The sequence below is a fragment of the Microcaecilia unicolor genome, chromosome 9 (genome assembly GCF_901765095.1).
Source record: "Microcaecilia unicolor chromosome 9, aMicUni1.1, whole genome shotgun sequence".
In the NCBI taxonomy this organism is placed as follows: domain Eukaryota; kingdom Metazoa; phylum Chordata; class Amphibia; order Gymnophiona; family Siphonopidae; genus Microcaecilia; species Microcaecilia unicolor.
The window spans coordinates 37,511,459-37,529,859 of NC_044039.1; the positions used below are offsets into that span (position 1 = coordinate 37,511,459).

The 18,401-nt window shown below is 41.8% G+C and overlaps 1 protein-coding gene across 1 annotated transcript in view; it reads right to left on the bottom strand.

The window, feature by feature from the left end:
- Positions 1–18,401, bottom strand: part of LRP6 (LDL receptor related protein 6) — a 280,419-nt gene that overhangs the window by 217,354 nt on the left and 44,664 nt on the right. The window lies entirely within an intron of this gene.

Consider the following 18,401-nt stretch of genomic DNA (forward strand, 5'->3'; position numbering starts at 1 on the left):
CGCTTCATATTCTGCCAATTATCAGGGAATAACGCCTCAGAGGACATACCCAGGCTAGAATCCACCGGGGGGGGGGCATTAGAAGAGGCCCGTGCCGGGCTTTGTGGGAGAGCTCTTTTAAGCATGTATGCTTTATGCATTAATAAGACAAAATCAGGGGAGAAAAACTCACCCCGGGCACCCGGATCTCTGCCAGGACTAGTAGCTCCCATATCAGCCTCACTCTGAGGCCTCCCCCCGGGCACAGGACTCTCTGTCTCAGCGGAGGTCGCGCCATGTGGTAAATTCAAAATGGCACCCGCCGCCAGCTCAGAGCGCGAAGAATCGTCGCTCGCCATGCTCGGGCCGGCTCTAACGTCTGTACAGCACGATTTACAGAGCCCCGCTGCTGATCTGCGCTTGCCACACTTGGAACAGCGCTTTACTGTCTCCGCAGCCATCGCCGAAAACGGCGGTAAAATTCAAAATGGCAGTTCGCGCCAAAATCGCCCCGATCACGGGCCCACCCCGGAGGAGTCAGAAAACACTCTTAGCTCACTGGACCGAGTATCACAGCTCCGGTCCCACAGAAAAAGGCAAGGAAAAACCTCTGTTCCAGCATCTAAGCGCCAAAGTGCGACTTTTTTTTTCTTTAACGCTGTGAGGAAAGCAGAGGTAAATAGAACTCCGGAGGCTCAGGTGAGTGGGAAAGGCAGGGAAAGGGCGAACCTATGTGCCTGCATCCACTGTTGGTAGGGAAGGACAGGGAAAGCTAAGCAATGTGTCCACATCCACGGAGGTATGGGTAAGGCAGGGAAAGGGCGAACCTATGTGCCTTTAAAATGAAGCTGCTATAGCCTCCAACACCCCTGCTAACTGGCAAAAGCACAGGATCAACCTCCAGGCAGATTTTAGATGGAGCTCGAAGAAGCTGCAGCCACTCTGCTAGGGGAGATAGAGAATACTGAAGAGAGGCAGTGGAGCAAGCTGGTTTGAGGCACTGAAAAAAGTGTGCTCTCTATCTCCCTCTGCTGGTTGATGGACACAACCCATCTGTAATGGCTACATCTGCTTGATGACAAGGAAATGCATGTTTAAGAACTGGCCAAGCCACCTTGACCACGTAAAGTGAGAGACCTAGGCTTTTCTGTTTGGAATTAACAAGAGAGCTTTTTCAATGTGCTCTAATCTGTATTTCATAAAGCCACACCTGGACAGCTCAGAAATGTTTCAAAAGGTGCAAATACTCATCTGAGGTAATTTTTCCAATTTTTCAAGCAACTACAGTGAATTCTTGAAAGAGCTAAGTTTAGAACAATGAAATTACCTTACAGAGAATAGGATTTGATTGGTTCATGCAGTATATGTGATGTTATATGAGATATCATAGCTAACACACCAAGAACCAGAGAAAACCAGAGCTTGTGAACCTCACAGATCTGAGGGCTTCAGGATAAATATTGTGGATCTATTTAAAGATTTCTTAAATGTGCCTGGTACTTATTCTCCAACATATTCCAAAATGCTATACATGGAAAACATATTACTTCCTTTTAAGAACCCTTGTCGGTAGTTGTGAGGCTCCACACTCCTGCCAAAATTAACAAGTTCACAGTATTGAAATCACTGCAGAAGAATTTCTATATGTTCTATCTAGTACAAACACATCTGAGAGGTAATTCTATTGGGTCCCCTGGGAAACAGAGATCATAACATGATCAAGTTTGAGCTACTATCTGGAATGAAGCCACAAAGGTAATCTACTGTAGCTGCATTTAATTTTCAAAAAAGGTGATGATAAAATGAGGAAAATGGTTAAAAAGTAACTAAAAAGGACTAGCCGCAAAGGTTAGGACACTAAATCAGGCATGGACATTGTTTAAAAATACCATCTTGGAAGCCCAGAACTGATCAATTTCACGTATCTACAAAGGTGAAAAGAAGAGAAAAACAACAGCCAGCATGGTTAAAAGGAGAAGTGAAAGGGCCAAAAGCCAAAAGAATGTCCTTCAAAGAATGGAAAAAGAACCCAAAATGAAGAAAATTAAGAAGCAACACAAGCACTAGCAAGTCAGATGCAAAGCTTTGATAAAGAAGGTTAAAAGAGAATATAAAGAGAAATTTGCTGCAGAGGCTAAAACTCACAGTAACAACTTTTTCAGGTACATCAGAAGCATAAAGCCTGCGAAAGAATCTGTGGGACCGTTATATCATAAAGGTGCAAAAGGGGCACTCGGGGAGAACAAGGCCATAGCGGAGAAACTGAATGAATTTTTTGCTTCAGTCTTTACGTAAGAAGATGTAAGAGATCTACCTGTACCTGAAATGGTTTTCAAGGTTGATGATACAAAGAAGAAATCTCAGAACCTGGAAGACGAACTGAGCCAAATCGATCAATTAAAACAGTAGTAAATCACCTGGACTGGATGGCATACATCTAAGGGTACTGAAAGAACTAAAGCATGAAACTGCTGATCTACTGTTAGTAATATGCAACCTGTCATTAAAATCATCTGTAGTACCTGAAGATTGTAGGGTGGCCAATGTAACGCCGATTTTTAAAAAGGGTTCCAGGAGTGATCCGGTTAATTACAGACCAGTAAGCCTGACGTCAGAGTCAGGTACAATAGTGGAAACTATTATAAAGAATAAAATTACTGAATACATAAACATGGTTTAATGGGACAGAGTCAGCATGAGATGTCTTGGCCTCACCAATTTGCTCCATTCCTTTGAAGGCATGAACAAACATGTGGATAAAGGTGAGCCACTTGATGTAGTATATCTAGATTTTCAGAAAGCTTTTGACAAAGCTCCTCATGAGAGACTCCTGAGAAAATTAATGAGTCAAGGGATAGAAGGCAATGTTCTGGTGTGGATTAGGAATTGGTTATTGTACAGAAAATACAGTAGGTTTAAATGGTAATTTCTCTCAATGGAGGAGGGTGAACAGTGAAGGGCTTCAGGGATCAGTTCTGGGACCGGTGCTATATAACATTTATAAATGATATGGAAAGCGGGACGAGCAAGGTGATTAAATATGCAGATGACACGAAAACTATTCAAAGTTGTCAAAACACATGCGGATTGTGAAAAATTGCAAGACCACCTTAGAAATTTGGATGACTGAGCATCCAAATGGCAGATGAAATGTAATATAGACAAATGCAAGTGATGCATAGTGGGAAGAATAATCCAAATCATAGTTACCTGATGCTAGGGTCCACTTTAGGGGTCAAAAAAACAAGAAAAAGATATAGGTGGTGATGTAGATAATACACTGAAATCTCCTCCCAGTGTGCGGCAGCGGCCAAAAAAGCAAACAGAATGCAAGGAATTGTTAGGAAAGGGATAGTAAATAAGACCAAGAATACTATAATGCCTCTGTATCACTCCATGGTGCGACCTCACCTTGAGTATTCCATTCAATTCTGGTCACCGTATCTCAAAAAAAATATAGCGGAATTAGAAAAGGTTCAAAGAAGAGCGACCAAAATGATAAAAGGGATAGAACTCCGCTCTCTCAGAGACATCCAGAGGCAGTGTATAATGGTGAGAGAGACAACCCCCCCCCCCCCCCCCCCCACAGAGGCAGTGTATGATGGTGAGTGAGACAGACAGGCAGTGCATGATGGACGGGGGGGGGGGGGGAGACACACACACACAGGCAGACAAGGCAGTGCATGATGGACGGGAGAGAGAGTTAGACACAGTGCATGATGGACGGGGGAGAGAGAGAGAGACAGGCAGTGCATGATGGACAGGGGAGAGAGAAAGAGAGAGAGACAGGCAGTGCATGATGGACAGGGGAGAGAGAAAGAGAGAGAGACAGGCAGTGCATGATGGACAGGAGGGGAGAGAGAGAGACAGACACACAGACAGGCAGTGCATGACGGAGGGGAGAGAGAGAAGGAAAGAGATGGGGTAATGGTGAATGGTGCAGGGGGAGAGGAGGGAGGACGAAAGATGAGAGAAAGGGGCGATGCTGCATGCCAGGGGCTGAGAGAGACAGACAGGGCCAACACAATTATAAAATATAAAATGGCCAGACAGCAAAGGTAGAAAAAAGAATTTTATTTTTAATTTAGGATGAAGGAATGTGGTAGATGTGCTAACTTACTTTAAAAGTTAATAAATATAAACAAAAGAAAATAGAAAAAAAGGTGACACCTTTTTATAGGACTAAATAAATCTTTCTACCTTTCCGAGGCCGAAACCTCCTCCTTCAGGTCTGGACAGTGTGGAGGGGCATAATCGAACGCGAACGTCCATCTCCATGGGCGTCCATCTCCGGGAACGTGTACGAGATGGGGGTGGTCTGAACCGTATTTTCGAAACAAATACGGCCGGCCATCTTTCGTTTCGATAATACGATCTGAGCCGGCCAAACTAAGGACGGCCAAAGTATCGCAGTTGAAACCGGCCAAAGTATACGAAACAAACCGCAATGTGAAAAACGCGTTACTGTATTTTATTCTTCTCAATGTTCCCCGTACCTGGATGTCCGCAACTACATGCACTGTACTTGCGGAACATGCAGCTATAGGAAATATATTTTATTGTGTATATATGAAGTTCGCACCCTTGATAATAAACCATATAAGGAAAACTGCCATATAAGGAAAACTTCACAAGTAGGCCCTGCACACATGCTGGCCATGTCTGGAGCCATTATATATGCTAAGACGTGCACGTACCGACCTATCCATATATGAGATGGTGAACCTTATATGGAGCTGTGCACGTAAGGCCACCCATCACGCATGGACGGCCATATAAGGCGATGCACGCTTTCCATCGGTTATTCACTGAGAAACATGGCGCTGCGAAGAGAGCCTAACTTCTCTGTGGGAGAGAATCTCCTTTTAATACACCTGTGCTTGAAGCACAGGCGTATTCTTTTTCCTCCCACCACCTGCCCCCCAGGACTCGCTGCATCCAAGCCTGGGGTGAGATCAGGGACAGATTAGAGAGGTAAGTGTTCACCCCCCCCCCCCCCCCCCCCGGTTATCATGGCCCCCTCCTGTAGCTACACATATAAGAGCTCCCTCAGCAGTGTAAGCACAAACTGTAGTCTGCATTCAAGGGTAATCAGTGATACGTGTACATGCACATTCATTAATAGAATCTAGGTACTAGAAAGCAAAAACAAACGGTACTCTCTGTCCTCACGTCCACCTCTATGACAAATCACATTACCAATGTAATGTCCCCCTCCCCCCAATCAGTGTTCTCAATCTCTTCTATTTGATTTACAAATGAATTTGTGTGCTGAAGGCAAGAAGGGCCATCCCCTGACTCCTGGTGTACAAACTTATATCTTGCAGAAGATCTGGCATCAGGAGGGACCTAGAGTCCCTCCGGCGGATGTACCGCCAAATTAGGAGCCACAACCCTGACATGATCAGGGCAGTGAGACGGCGCCTCAGAGATCAACGTAAGTATTATATGTTTAAACTGTTTTATTAACGATTATCACAATACAAAGTAGTGTAGAATATGCATATAGCATTGCTTGATATACAAAACAGCATTCTTGCAACATATTCAACTTCGCCAAACACTTTTCGTCCCCATTTTTCTCCCCCCTCCCCTCTTAACGATTCCTTGGCCCATGTTAACATTAGGTTTTAAATGACTCATGTTTCTAATATCATACACTTGAATACTTCATTAGGTAAGATAGTGCTTATCACAAAATATCAGAAAATTAAACATTAAAGCTCTAGAGCACTGCCAGGCTTTAGCCATATACATCACACTCAACCCCTCCAGCCCCCCACCCAATACCTCTCAACGTAAGTATTATAAACAGGGCACCTGTACTCATTTGTAAATGTATTTCATAATGTAAATGTCCTGTACAATATCAGTTTCCATGTGGCTAATAGGCAACTAGTAAGTCATAACACCTCTGTCCCAGATCAAGGCCTGAGGTTGCAGCTAACCTCCCGTGAGTGCGGCTGCACACTGACAGAGAGTAGAGCCATGCCATTGCCTGCCCCACCCTCAGCCCCATGTCCGGAGTATCCCACTGCACTGAGATAAGGATTTTCATAGCCTCATGAATGTGAAAAGATTTTGTGGGGCTTTTGGTCCCAGGCATGATAGAGGGGGTGGGTGGCGGCCCGGTTGCAGAATCAGGCGAGAGATGTTCAAAATCTCAAATGCCCTGATGACCAGTGCGAGAAGTTCATCCTTTCTAAATAAACTTGCCGCAATGGGGTCATCCCTCTCTTCTGGCAGCAATTTTCCCTCCTCCAGAAGGTCCATGGCCCCTAGAAAGAAGGGCAATGGAAGCATCATCCAAACCAAAGGCCTGAGCCTGGGGCCGCTTGGCCAAGAGCAGCTGTTCTAAGGAAAGAGATCCGGGGGGGGGGGGGGGGGGGGGGGTCCTGACACCAAGAACCCCCTTGCTCTTTCAACATTAAGGCTTTGTACATTAGAAGCAAAAACTCTAGTGAAAGGAGTATCAGCACTCCCAGGAACCTCCACTGGTTCTTCTCACAGACAGGGGTCTGACAGAACAAGAGACTGCTCAGCCTGGGCCTTTCCTGCTGCCATGTGATGAGCTGAACGCAGCAGGGCTGAAAAATGGTGCCCACGGGAGTGTGCGCCACAGTCAGGCCTGAGGGTCCTGACAAAACAGGAATCGGCTACATTGTATTTACTCAGATTCCCTTTGTCTACATAAGTATTGCCATACTGGGACAGACCGAAGGTCCATCAAGCCCAGCATCCTTTTTCCAACAGTGGCCAATCCAGGTCACAAGTACCTGGCAAGATCCCAAAACAGTACAATACAATTTATGCTGCTTATTCTAGAAAGAAAGCAATGGATTATCCCCAAATCCATTTTAATAATGGTCTATGGCCTTTTCATTTAGGAAGCAATCCAAACTTTTTTTAAACACCACTAAGCTAACCATTTACTACATTGTCTAGCAATGAATTCCAGAGTTTAATTACACATTGAGTGAAGAAATATTTTCTCTGTTTCGTTTTAAATTTACTACTTTGTAGCTTCATTGCGTGCCCCCTAGTCCTAGTATTTTTGGAAAGAGTAAAGCTGAAGAGCCCTAGCCACTTTAGCCTTTCCTCATAGCTAAGTTGTGAGCTAACTGAAAATTAAAGGATGACAGATGCCAATCAATGGTGACAACCATCAGGAGCACCCTTTGAGAGATGCAAAACCATGTGCAGAAACTCATTGTGGGGCCTCATTTGCTTAAGTCAGTAGCATCTAAAAAGTGGGACCATGTGTAAAAAAGTGTTACTTGAAACACAGGGCTAGGCCCAACTCCCATTTTAGCTTGGTTTGAGCAAACTTTTAAGTGGCAAGTGTTCAGTTCATGATTCAAAAGCTACAACTTAAATCTTTCTCCAAGCTAACAGGATTGTTTTTTTCCAATAAATAGCAAGTTTTTGAGATAAAATGGGAAATCTGTAGATTTAACTTATTTTTCAGGTAAGACCATGGTTCTCAAAACTGTACTAGAAGGGCAGTCAGGTTTTCACAACATTACATAAGTACATAAGTAATGCCACACTGGGAAAAGACCAAGGGTCCATCGAGCCCAGCATCCTGTCCATGACAGCGGCCAATCCAGGCCAAAGGCACCTGGCAAGCTTCCCAAACATACAAACATTTTATACATGTTATTCCTGGAATTGTGGATTTTTCCCAAGTCCATTTAGTAGTGGTTTATGGACTTGTCCTTTAGGAAACCATCTAACCCCTTTTTAAACTCTGCCAAGCTAACCGCCTTCACCACCATATTCATTCATAATGAATATGCATTAGATATATGCTCATTGCAAAGATCTTGAATCCCTGATTAACTGATGTTTCCCCAGGCACAGATCTGCATATGAGTGATAAGAAATTTTGCATTGAGGGGGGTTTGATGAATATTTTTGGAACCTTTAACTCCTCAGAAACAAAAAATTGCATTTCAAAGCAGATCCTCTACAGGTCACCTAAGATAGGTTCTATAAGATGTCCATTATCCTTCCAAAGGATTAACCAGTGGTAACCCTGAACTTTTGGAGGAGAGATGAAAGGGACTGAGTAATAGCATGACTATCTCTGAAAGTACAGTCAAGCAACAATATGAGATCTTTATTGGAACCTATTAAACTCTTATGGAACGGAGGCAAATCAGTAGGCAAAGTTCTGACTTTCTGGAGATTGTGTGTGGAATCGAGGGGGGAGTGGAGAACAGACAAGCCTTGACTTGTCCAATTGAACAATTTTTGGTCAAAATATTAAAAAGTGGATAAGACACATCTTTCCAATACATTTGTATCTAAGCTTGTTTATAGTCATTTAGTCTGTACTTGAGGTATATAAAGATAAATCCATGGGCATTAAGAAATTACTACTAGCAGGATGGAGAATAATGCTTAACAAATGGAACAAGAAAGTGTCACTGTCATATAGCAGATATGAAACTGTAATCAAAGAAGCATAAAGGGAAATTTGAAGTATTTTGTAAAAGGTGAGGCCAGTGCTAATATTTCAGGAAGTTTAAATATCTTAAATATCTGATCTGATCCAAATATTATAGGGCATGGTGAGGGAGAGATTGGCTGTTCATCTGCTTTTCAGAATGTTAGAAAGACTACCTGTTTTTGCTGGGGGGGGGGGGGGGGAGCAGCAGTGGATTTCAGATCAGAGCACATTAATTCACTATTTCCAAATTCTGTAATCCCTTTCTGTTAATCTGTTTCTGGGTTGTGAAAGCAAAATTTCTCAATAAAATTCAAGTTTACAAATTTAAAAACTCACAAAAACAATACGTAAAAAAATAAAAATAAAGAGCAACCAACCCCATGATGATATAAAACATTGTTATAATAGCAATTGTAAGACCTTTCTTTAAAAAATCTAGTAGGTATAAACAGACTGAGCATCTCCCTTCCCACTATCCTGTGCTGCAAAAAGATCATAAAGACAAGCCCAGCTGACACTGTTGGCAGGAAAGAATTATTGCTGCCTATTAGGGCATCATTTACATATTGACCTGGGTTCCCTGGGCTAATTATTATTGTCTGGATGAAATCACTAAACAGGAGCTATCAGTATGTTTGGGCATTTAATTAATTTATTGACAATTATGGGCACATTACCTTAATCTGCATTTAACAAGTAGAATGATGTTCCAGTCATTAAAAACAGGCTTAAGAATATAACAGAAAGGAAAGGGGAAAGATTGGGGAGTTTCTCTGTACTATTTTCAGACCAAACAGAATGCAACATAAAAACTTAAAACACTGTTCTTGACAGATACTAATCAGAAGCATGCCAATGAGGCTAGAAAATCAAGTTTGTGAAAGAAATTTCAACTGGACCAACTTAAAAGTAATTTCTCGTTGGTAGCAAGGAAGACACACTCCAGCCCCCATCTCTTTGATGAGTAATGGTTGAGAGATCCAATTAAAAGTTTGTTAAGGTCTGATTAACATCCTATCTGTACACCATAAACTCACAAGCCAAAAAGGTCAATTGTTTGTGCTTATCACCTAAGCCAGTGGTTCTCAACTCAGTCCTTCCACAATGAATGCATAAGAGAGATTTGCATAAAAGCTGGCAATGCTAGCGGAGCCTCACCAACGACTTGTACAGGCACATTAACACCGCCTTTCTTCTGCTGGTCTATTTCTCTCTATGCAGACTAGCATCCTTCTATCTACAACCAATGTCTCATCACATTGTTTTGCCGCCTTGAGATTTTCAGACACTAGTACCTCAAAGTCTCTCTTCTGAACTGTGCTTATCAGTCTCTCACCCCTCTCTTGTACATCTTCAGATTTCTGCACCCCAAGTGAATCATTCTGCACTTCGCATTAAAATTTAACTGTCATTATTCTAATTCTTGTAGATCATATCTCATGTTTTCTACTCCCTCTGTAATGTTCACTCTGTTGGAAATCTTCATGTCATTCACAGAAATACAAACCTTTCCTTCTAACAAATTTATTAAATAAAATCAATTCCAGTACCAATCACTGAGGCACTCCACTACTCACCTTCCTTTCCCATGGGAGAATTCCATTCACCACCAACCTGTGTCATCTATCAACCAGCTTCCAATACAACTTATTCAGGAGCCTCTTGTGAAAAATTACATCAAAGGCTTTGCTGAAATCCATTACATCTAGTGCATGTCTTATCTAGTTCTCTGGTAATCCAGTCAAAGAAACCAATCAGGTTTGGTTGGTAGGATTTTCTTTTGGTATCTCTATCCTTCCAGGAGGATGGCCTTCAGATTCATTCAAATCCCTCTTTTCCACAGTGTGGGAACGTGATGATGTCACATTAAACACCTGAGCTTCAGTAACTGAAAAATCACCATCTCTTCTTCCCTTACAAGCTGCAAGTATTCAAGTTAGTAGCTATACTTTCCAATACTGTATACATGTTCCTAATTTATTTATTTTTAAAATACTTGTATTAAAACACCCATACACAATTTACAGCAACACACAACATTAAAACTAAAAATAACACATCAGAATAAACAAAACATAAGTAATGATTTACTGAAAAAAGTTCCAAAAAGCATAAAAATAAAGAAAGGTTAACATTACATAGAAAATACTTCTTAATCTGTAGTTTGTGGGGATCCAGTTTAAACAAAACGACTGCACTCATTTTTATATTATCCTTTTAAAGGACAAGTAAGTACTCCACTTAAACAGCCCTCGGTCCCAGAACTGTGTGAAAATATCAACTGCAGAATCCAAGATGGGAGTCGAGACTGCAGGATCCATGATGGTGCCGTGATGACTTACTGCACCGGCAGCTCCCAGATCTTATCCTGAGTCACTCATTGAAGCGGCTCCTTGAGCCTCTTATGGGGAAGAGGAGAGGGAAGGTATGGGAGTTTCCCTCAACTCCCACTGTGAACCAGGCTCCACGCAGATGACCCTCGAAAGATTTGGAATCTCATCCGGACCCATTCAGGTGTCTTCTCCCTCTGTTGGAACTGACGCTTTGGTGTCAGTAAGCAGTGTAGACGGGGCTTCTCTAAGCCCTGTTTTGCAAGCGGCACAACCACAGCCAGAAAGTAATGCAGCTATAGTTGGTCCTGACCCCGGCTGTGAAGAACCGGGTAAACAGGGAGGGCATGCTTATATAGCAGCGAAGAATTTGATTTTTGGTCAGGAGATAATACAGAATGCAGCACAAACTTTACCTCAACAAACAGTGAGTACTCTTTACCAGATATCTAGTTCAGTTGCTCCTGAGGTATCTATCCGGGTTTTTGTGAAACCTGCCATTGTCATATTGGAGTCACTTTAGGACCTTACATCTGATATGCATTGTTCTTTAAAAAATTTGACTTTGAAAAATACTAACGATATAAAATCTTTGTCTGAAGCTGTTCTTCTCCAAGCACAGGAAACCACCCAATAGTCTTCTTAAATAAATTCTCTAGAGACTAAAATTCAGACTTTGGAATCATTGGGTACAGTTTCAATTAAGGATAAGAATTTTACACATCGTTGGTTGGAGTACTTGGAAAATCAAGTTAGAAGACATTAATTTGAGACTGCTCAACTTTCCCAGGCCGCCTTTAATTTCACCTGTAGACATTGTTAAGAAATATCTAATTGAAGTCCTGGGGATGTCAGGTGATTCACTACCACCTATAACAGGAGTCCAGTATTTACTGATCTTGGGGAAATTTTCTGGGGAGACCTTACAAGGTCAAGCTGGAGATGGCATGAACCTCACATCCTTTTTGGAATCACCGTTGGAAGTAATTACATAGAGAACTACTGTGGTGGTAACTTTTGCATTGGAGATGGATTGCAATGCTGTTTTGAAACTTTCATTTAGACACTTAGATACATAGTTCCTTGGTTCTAAAGTTAGAATATTCCCTGATCTTTCGAAAGAAACAGAAAAGGCGTAAGGCCTTTTTGGCCTTTTGACCAAGGATTTTGGCCTTGGGCGCCAATTTTGTGTTGAAATTTCCTTGCTTATGTTTTGTGTTATTTCAGGGTAAACAGTTTCAATTTTTTGAACCCAAGCAACTAGACGACTTTCTTGTAGCTAAAGAAGGAATAAATGTCATTGTATAGTTTCATGTGCACATTGTAGTGAAAGGCTGGCGAGCGCTTTATGGGTATGCGATAATCAAGTGATACACTTTTTCTTTATTTTTTTTATTCTTACTTTTTCTTAAATTCTTGGATCCTACAAAGTATATTGTGGAAGAAAGTGTATCTCCTTTTCTTTTCTATATTACTGTATGTAAACCGTATTAATTTTCAATTCCTGTTTTACCTTATTCTTTTTTGCAAAACCAGGCAGTGCTGCAAGAGTTTATTACTGCAAGAAAAATACAAAGCCATTCTGACACCTGTTAGTCTGTAGTACTTCATTCTGGTCATAAAGGTAGTCTGACAGGTTTTACTTCAATTTAAATACCATTTGACCCTAAACAACATTAGTCAGTCACTAGCCCCCCAGGCTGCATTTAGCCCTTCATCACACAGAAGTTGACAACTGATGACTCGCTAATATGCTCACACACTCTTTCCCCACAGCCCTCATTTACCAAGTTGAAAGTTTACCACATTTTGCAATTTGCAAAGTTTAAATTTATATGGGGTATTCTTTCAGTGTAATCTATATAGAAATATCAAATATTATAGTCATTCAGACTAATTTGTCTGCATGATGGAAAATACATAAAAGGTTTAGCAGTTCTTCAATGCAAGGCCCAATGGCAGACCCTGGACACCTCTAGGCAGCCCCCATCATCATTTTGTTTTTTAGCACTACTCTCTGCCTCTCTTTCCAAGCTGGAAACAGGAAGTGGATATTGGGGCGGGGGAGGGGCTGCATGTTTGAAGGACAAGGCATTTCTCAATAGAAGAGAATGTATTTGGAAATACTCATCTCCTTGAGGATACCCCCAGTGAAGTTTTAAAGTGGGCTTGAAAGGATGGAGGCCATTACCACTTGCTAGTAAGCAGTCTCAGGGCCCACATGGGAAGGTATTTTGAGGCTCTCCTTCAGCTTATTTGTATCCAAATTGGCCCCAAGTTAAATATTAGATAAGACCAGTTTTCACCCCCTTCCTGTTATATATATTCCCCCCCCAATCTGTTTGCAAAATTACAAGAGGACTAGGGGGGCATACAATGAAGCTAGAAAGTGGTAAATTTAAAACGAATTGGAGAAAATATTTCTTCACTCAATGTGTAATTAAACTCTGGAATTTGTTGCCAGAGAATGTAGTAAAAGCAGTTAGCTTAGTGGGGTTTAAAAAAAAGTTTGGATTGCTTCCTAAATGAAAAGTCCATAGACTATTATTAAAATGGACTTGGGGATACTCCATTGCTTTTTTTCTAGAATAAGCAGCATAAAATGTATTGTACTGTTTTGGGATCTTGCCAGGTACTTGTGACCTGGATTGGCCACTGTTGGAAACACGATGCTGGGCTTGATGGACCTTCGGTCTGTCCCAGTATGGCGATACTTATGTAGACAAAGGGAATCTGAGTAAACACAATGTAGTTTTTACATGATTACATCATTTACTTAAGGAACAAAGTTATCCAGTACCTATATCACCCATGTGAAAAAGTAGCTGTCCCCCTAAACTTAATAACTGGTTGCACCACCCAGAAGCGTAGCCAGGTTGAGGGCACAGAGGGAGCGGACAGACTGCTGATGGCGCGTATTTTAAATGTGACAGATTGCGTGAAAAAATATGCACTGTCAGAAGTCTGTTTTGGGGAAGCGGCTACTCTCTTGGTGACCTACCTAGCTATGCCTCTGGCACCACCTTGAGCAGCAATAACGAACCAAATACTTCCTATAATTTGACATCAAACTTTTACATCACTGTCAAGGAATTCTAATCCACTCTTCTTTGTAGAACAACTTTAATTCAGACACAATCATAGGTTTTTGAGCATCAGCTGCTTATGTCAGGTCTTGCCACAGCATTTCTATTAGGTTCAAGTCAGGACTGAGTAGGTGAATTCAAAATGCATAACCCAATTTCACTTCAGCTTATGAACAGATGACTGGACATTCTTCTCAAGAATTTTCAAGTACAGTGCAGAATTCAGAGCTCCTTCAATAGTGACCAGTCAACAATGCATCCCCACACCGTCACATTAATTAATATTACACTAAAAAGTTATTTTTTACTATTAAGAAAGTTGAGATAAATTCAGTGATATTTTGAATTGTCAACTTTACAACTTGTGGTACAATCACTGCTACTCTAAGATAAATGATTGTAATATTGTTTATGTGGGTTGCACTATTGTAAAAAAAAAAAAAAAAAAAATTACAAATGATACAAAAATTGGCAATTAGGGTGATTTCTTCAAAACTGGATGAATCTGTGGTACCATATATTTCTATAAATTACATTGGTTACCAGTCGATGCAAGGCCTCATCTTAAATTATGTACCATGGTCTTTTGGTCTCTTTATGGATATGTTCCTTATTTGACAAGATTTTTCCCTTTACTGAAGGGCAAGTACTACTTAAATTTCCATTAAGTCAGGTTAAATATTTTAGACAACTATATTCTTCTTTGCCCTACCAGGCTGCATCACTTTGGTACTCTCTTTCTACAGCTCTGCGTTCATCGAGGGAGTACTCACAGAGAGAGTGGTGGATGCTTGGAATGCCCTCCCGTGGGAGGTGGTGGAGAGGAAAACGGTAACAGAATTCAAACATGCGTGGGATAAACTTAAAGGAATCCTGCTCAGAAGGAAGGGATCCCCAGAAGCTTAGCCGGTGGTGGGAGGAAGGGCTGGTGGTTGGGAGGCGGGGATAGTGCTGGGCAGACTTATACGGTCTGTGCCCTGAAAAAGATAGGTACAAATCAAGGTAAGGTATACACAAAAAATGGCATGTGAGTTTATCTTGTTGGGCAGACTGGGTGGACCGTGCAGGTCTTTTTCTGCCGTCATCTACTATGTTACTATGTTACAGACAATTGAAAACCTTTTTGTTTAAGAAATATGTGGGTTGATCTGTGGTTTAATATGTGACTGTTTTGTACTTCCTGGATCATTGCTCCAGTTAATACTACTGTGATCTGCCCGGAACCGTGGAGGTTATTGCAGAATATAAAATCAAAATGTACTGTAATGTAATTACCACCATCATGTTTGGCTGCTGGTATGATGTTCTTATTGTGGAATGCTGTATTTGCTTTATACCAAACAATGGGACCTGTGTTGTCCAAAAAGAGTTCTACTTTTGACTCATCTGTCCATAGAACATTATCCCAAAAGGCATAGTCGGGACCTTCCAGGTGTGTTTTTTGCAAATATGAGACGAGCACTGATGTCACTCTTGGATAGTAGCAATTTCCACCTTGCTACTATCCCATGAATTCCATTTTCGTCCAGTCTTTTTCATATTGTGGAATCATGAACTTTGACCTCAGCTGAGGCTAGAGGCCAGCAGTTCTTTGGATCTTGTTCTGGGATGTTTTGTGACCTTCTGGATGAGTTGTCGCTCCACTCTTGGAGTAATTTTGGCAGGCCAGCCACTCCTAGAAGAGTCACCACTATTCTGCTCCATTTGGAGAAAATGGCTCTCACTGTGGTTCAATGGAGACCCAGAACTTTAGAAATAGCTTTTGAACCCTTACCAGACTGATTTTTGTTTTAATCTTGTCTGGATTTTCCTTTGATCGTGGCATAGCATTCTTGTATAAATTTTGTGGCAACTACTTCATTCTCATATTAAGGTTCAATATATAGGGCCACTTTTACCAAGCTGTGACGCTGAGGCCCCCTTCTACCGCAGCAGGTAAAAGAACTTTTTTTTTATGGAAATGGTGTGCGGCAAGTGCAACACTTACCACACGGCCATTTCCAAAAGGAGCCCTTACCACCTCCTATTTAGGAGGCGGTAAGGTTTCCTGCACTAACCCAGCAGTAACTGGGCAGCACTCAGGGCTCTCTGATTACTGCCAGATAAGCCCCCAGCAGTAAAAAAAAAAAAAAAAATGCTTTACAGCATCGGAAATGGTGCAGCATTGGGGGCAGGCACTACTGCTGGGCTACTGGTAGTGCCAAACAGGCACATGGCAAAGAAGTGGTACATGTACCGCTGCTTTGAAAAATGGGCCCATAGTGAGGTTTAGATTCAAACATGGCTGACTGCAATCAAGCCTGTGACCAACTAAATCTAATTAACAATTTGGTTGGAGGTGGGGCAAGATGGCCGACAGAGTGGAGGCTTGTTAACATCGCTCCTTAGCGTCTGGATTTTGGAACAGTTTTCTGCAAGAATAGAGATTCTGAAATGCAAAGGCAAGGTGCAGATGTTTCCATCTGCAGACTCACCTGTGTTAAACCTGGTGCAACAGACGCCGATGGGCTTTGTGACTTTGGTTACTGTAGCGACCCGAGAACAGGAGCTGTGCAGTGGAGAGCCCTTTCCTGCAGCGTTAGACACCACGCTGAGTCCAGGACCGTTGAAGACTCCTCCCAGACCCAGCAGTGTGGGTGGCTCAGTGTTGCAAGGGAACACCGCCAAAATTGGAAGTGCAGCCATGGTGAACCCACTCGAATGTGCAGAGGGAGCTGTCATGTCCTCTCCTCAGGTGATTCCTCTGGAGGTGGCAGTGACTGCTGATGGAGGTAATCCGAAAGATCAGCTGGGAGAGAAGGAATTGAACAACTTGCACATTTGGGATAGGTTGCTGTGAGTGAACTCACAGACTTGAGAGAGGTACTGGCTGCCATTGGATCTTTGGAAAGTACTATGTTGCATAAGTCTGATAGAATTCTGGAAGGTCCTGACTCTCTCCAAACACAAATACATACCCAGGGAGAGGCTGTTAAGAAACAAGAGGAGAGGATTTTAAATTTAGAGCAGTCTGGCTGATTTACGGAAAGACAATCTTGTGTCTCATAAAAAACTGGAGGCATTTGAGAATTATGAAAGATGCCTGCATTTGAGATTTTTAAACTTTCCAAGGTCACCTATACTCTCAACCTTTGGAGATGTTAAAGAAATATTTTACTGAAGTCCTGAAAATAACTGTGGACTCTATGCAACCTATTACTACTGCATACTATGTTGGAGATTCTGTTCAGGCCTATTGGGGCTCGTCAGAGTTTTAACTTGGAGAATTCTGCAGAGGCTGTCACCAAAGCCACCTTGTGCCTGGTGGCTCGAAAAATTATCTTTACAGTATTGGCTGATACCAGATCCACTGACCTTTTGCCACTGGAGGAACCAGGTGCATCTTCTGGTCACCTGAGAGGCAAGGGAGGTTAAGGGTACATTTAGAATTTTTTACTTATATGGAATCCCTACATGGCTATTTTAAGTCCTCGGGGTCGCAGCCTCATCTTCAATGATCTATAAGTTTCATGCGCTATGAGAGGAGTTTGTTGTTGTTGTTTTTTAATGAGGGACTACTTAATTTTCTGGTAGAGAGGGATTAGGGGGGATAGACTTCAAATCTTCTTGTACTGTCAACTATTCTTAGTTGTGGGAGAGGGGGTGGGTAGGGTGGGGGGGTCAACGGGGTTTGTACAATCTGGATTTGATAGGTCTTATTGAAGGAGTATGTTTAGATCTCTTACTGAAATGAGTTTGTATCCTATAGTTATCGGTGGGGCTGTTCGTTCCATCATCAACGACTGTTGAATTGTTACAATAGAATTAATAGTGGGGGAGGGAGAGATTATAGAACTAAAGGTCGTTGGTTGCAGGTTGAGGGGATTTTAAGAGTCCAAGCTTTGCAATTTTTGCTGGTTGCTAGCGTTGGGAATGGAGAGGGGAGAAGATGGTTCTGTTGGAATGGGCTGGAACTTGACCTGTAATGTATAAGACTTGTTCGGTTTTGGATTTAGATGTTCATTAATTGTTTAAGCTTTAATAGGCAAAGAGGGGATTTGGGAAGATAGGGAAGGGGTAGATGGGGAAGATAATGTGTTATCCATATAGTTTATTCACGTCTGGGTCAAGAGTAATTGTTAGCTGAATTATGTTACTGTATTTTGTCAAGAATATGTGCACTATTTTTGGATTTAGGTTTAGGGAGGGGGGAACACCATAAAAACTGATGACGGGTTTTATCTTTTTCACTTTCTTGTATAAGATCTGTTATTGAACCTTTGTAAGTCTAGATTTCTGGCTGTACTTATTTTGGTAAAGTCATCAATAAAAAATTTTTGAACATAAAAGCCCAAGAGAGGGCAGAGGGAGTGGATAGAGAGAAAATAAAATGAATGCAAATGGTTATACAGCAAATGTTCATGTGAATAACCAAGTCTTGAGAGGGTTCTTGAACAATGAGCATAAAGATTCTGTTTTTGATATCAAGAGGCAATGTGTTCCAAAGTTTAGGGGCAGCATATGAAAATGCACTCTCGCAGGTGATATCCAAGCGTATAATGGAAAGAGAGG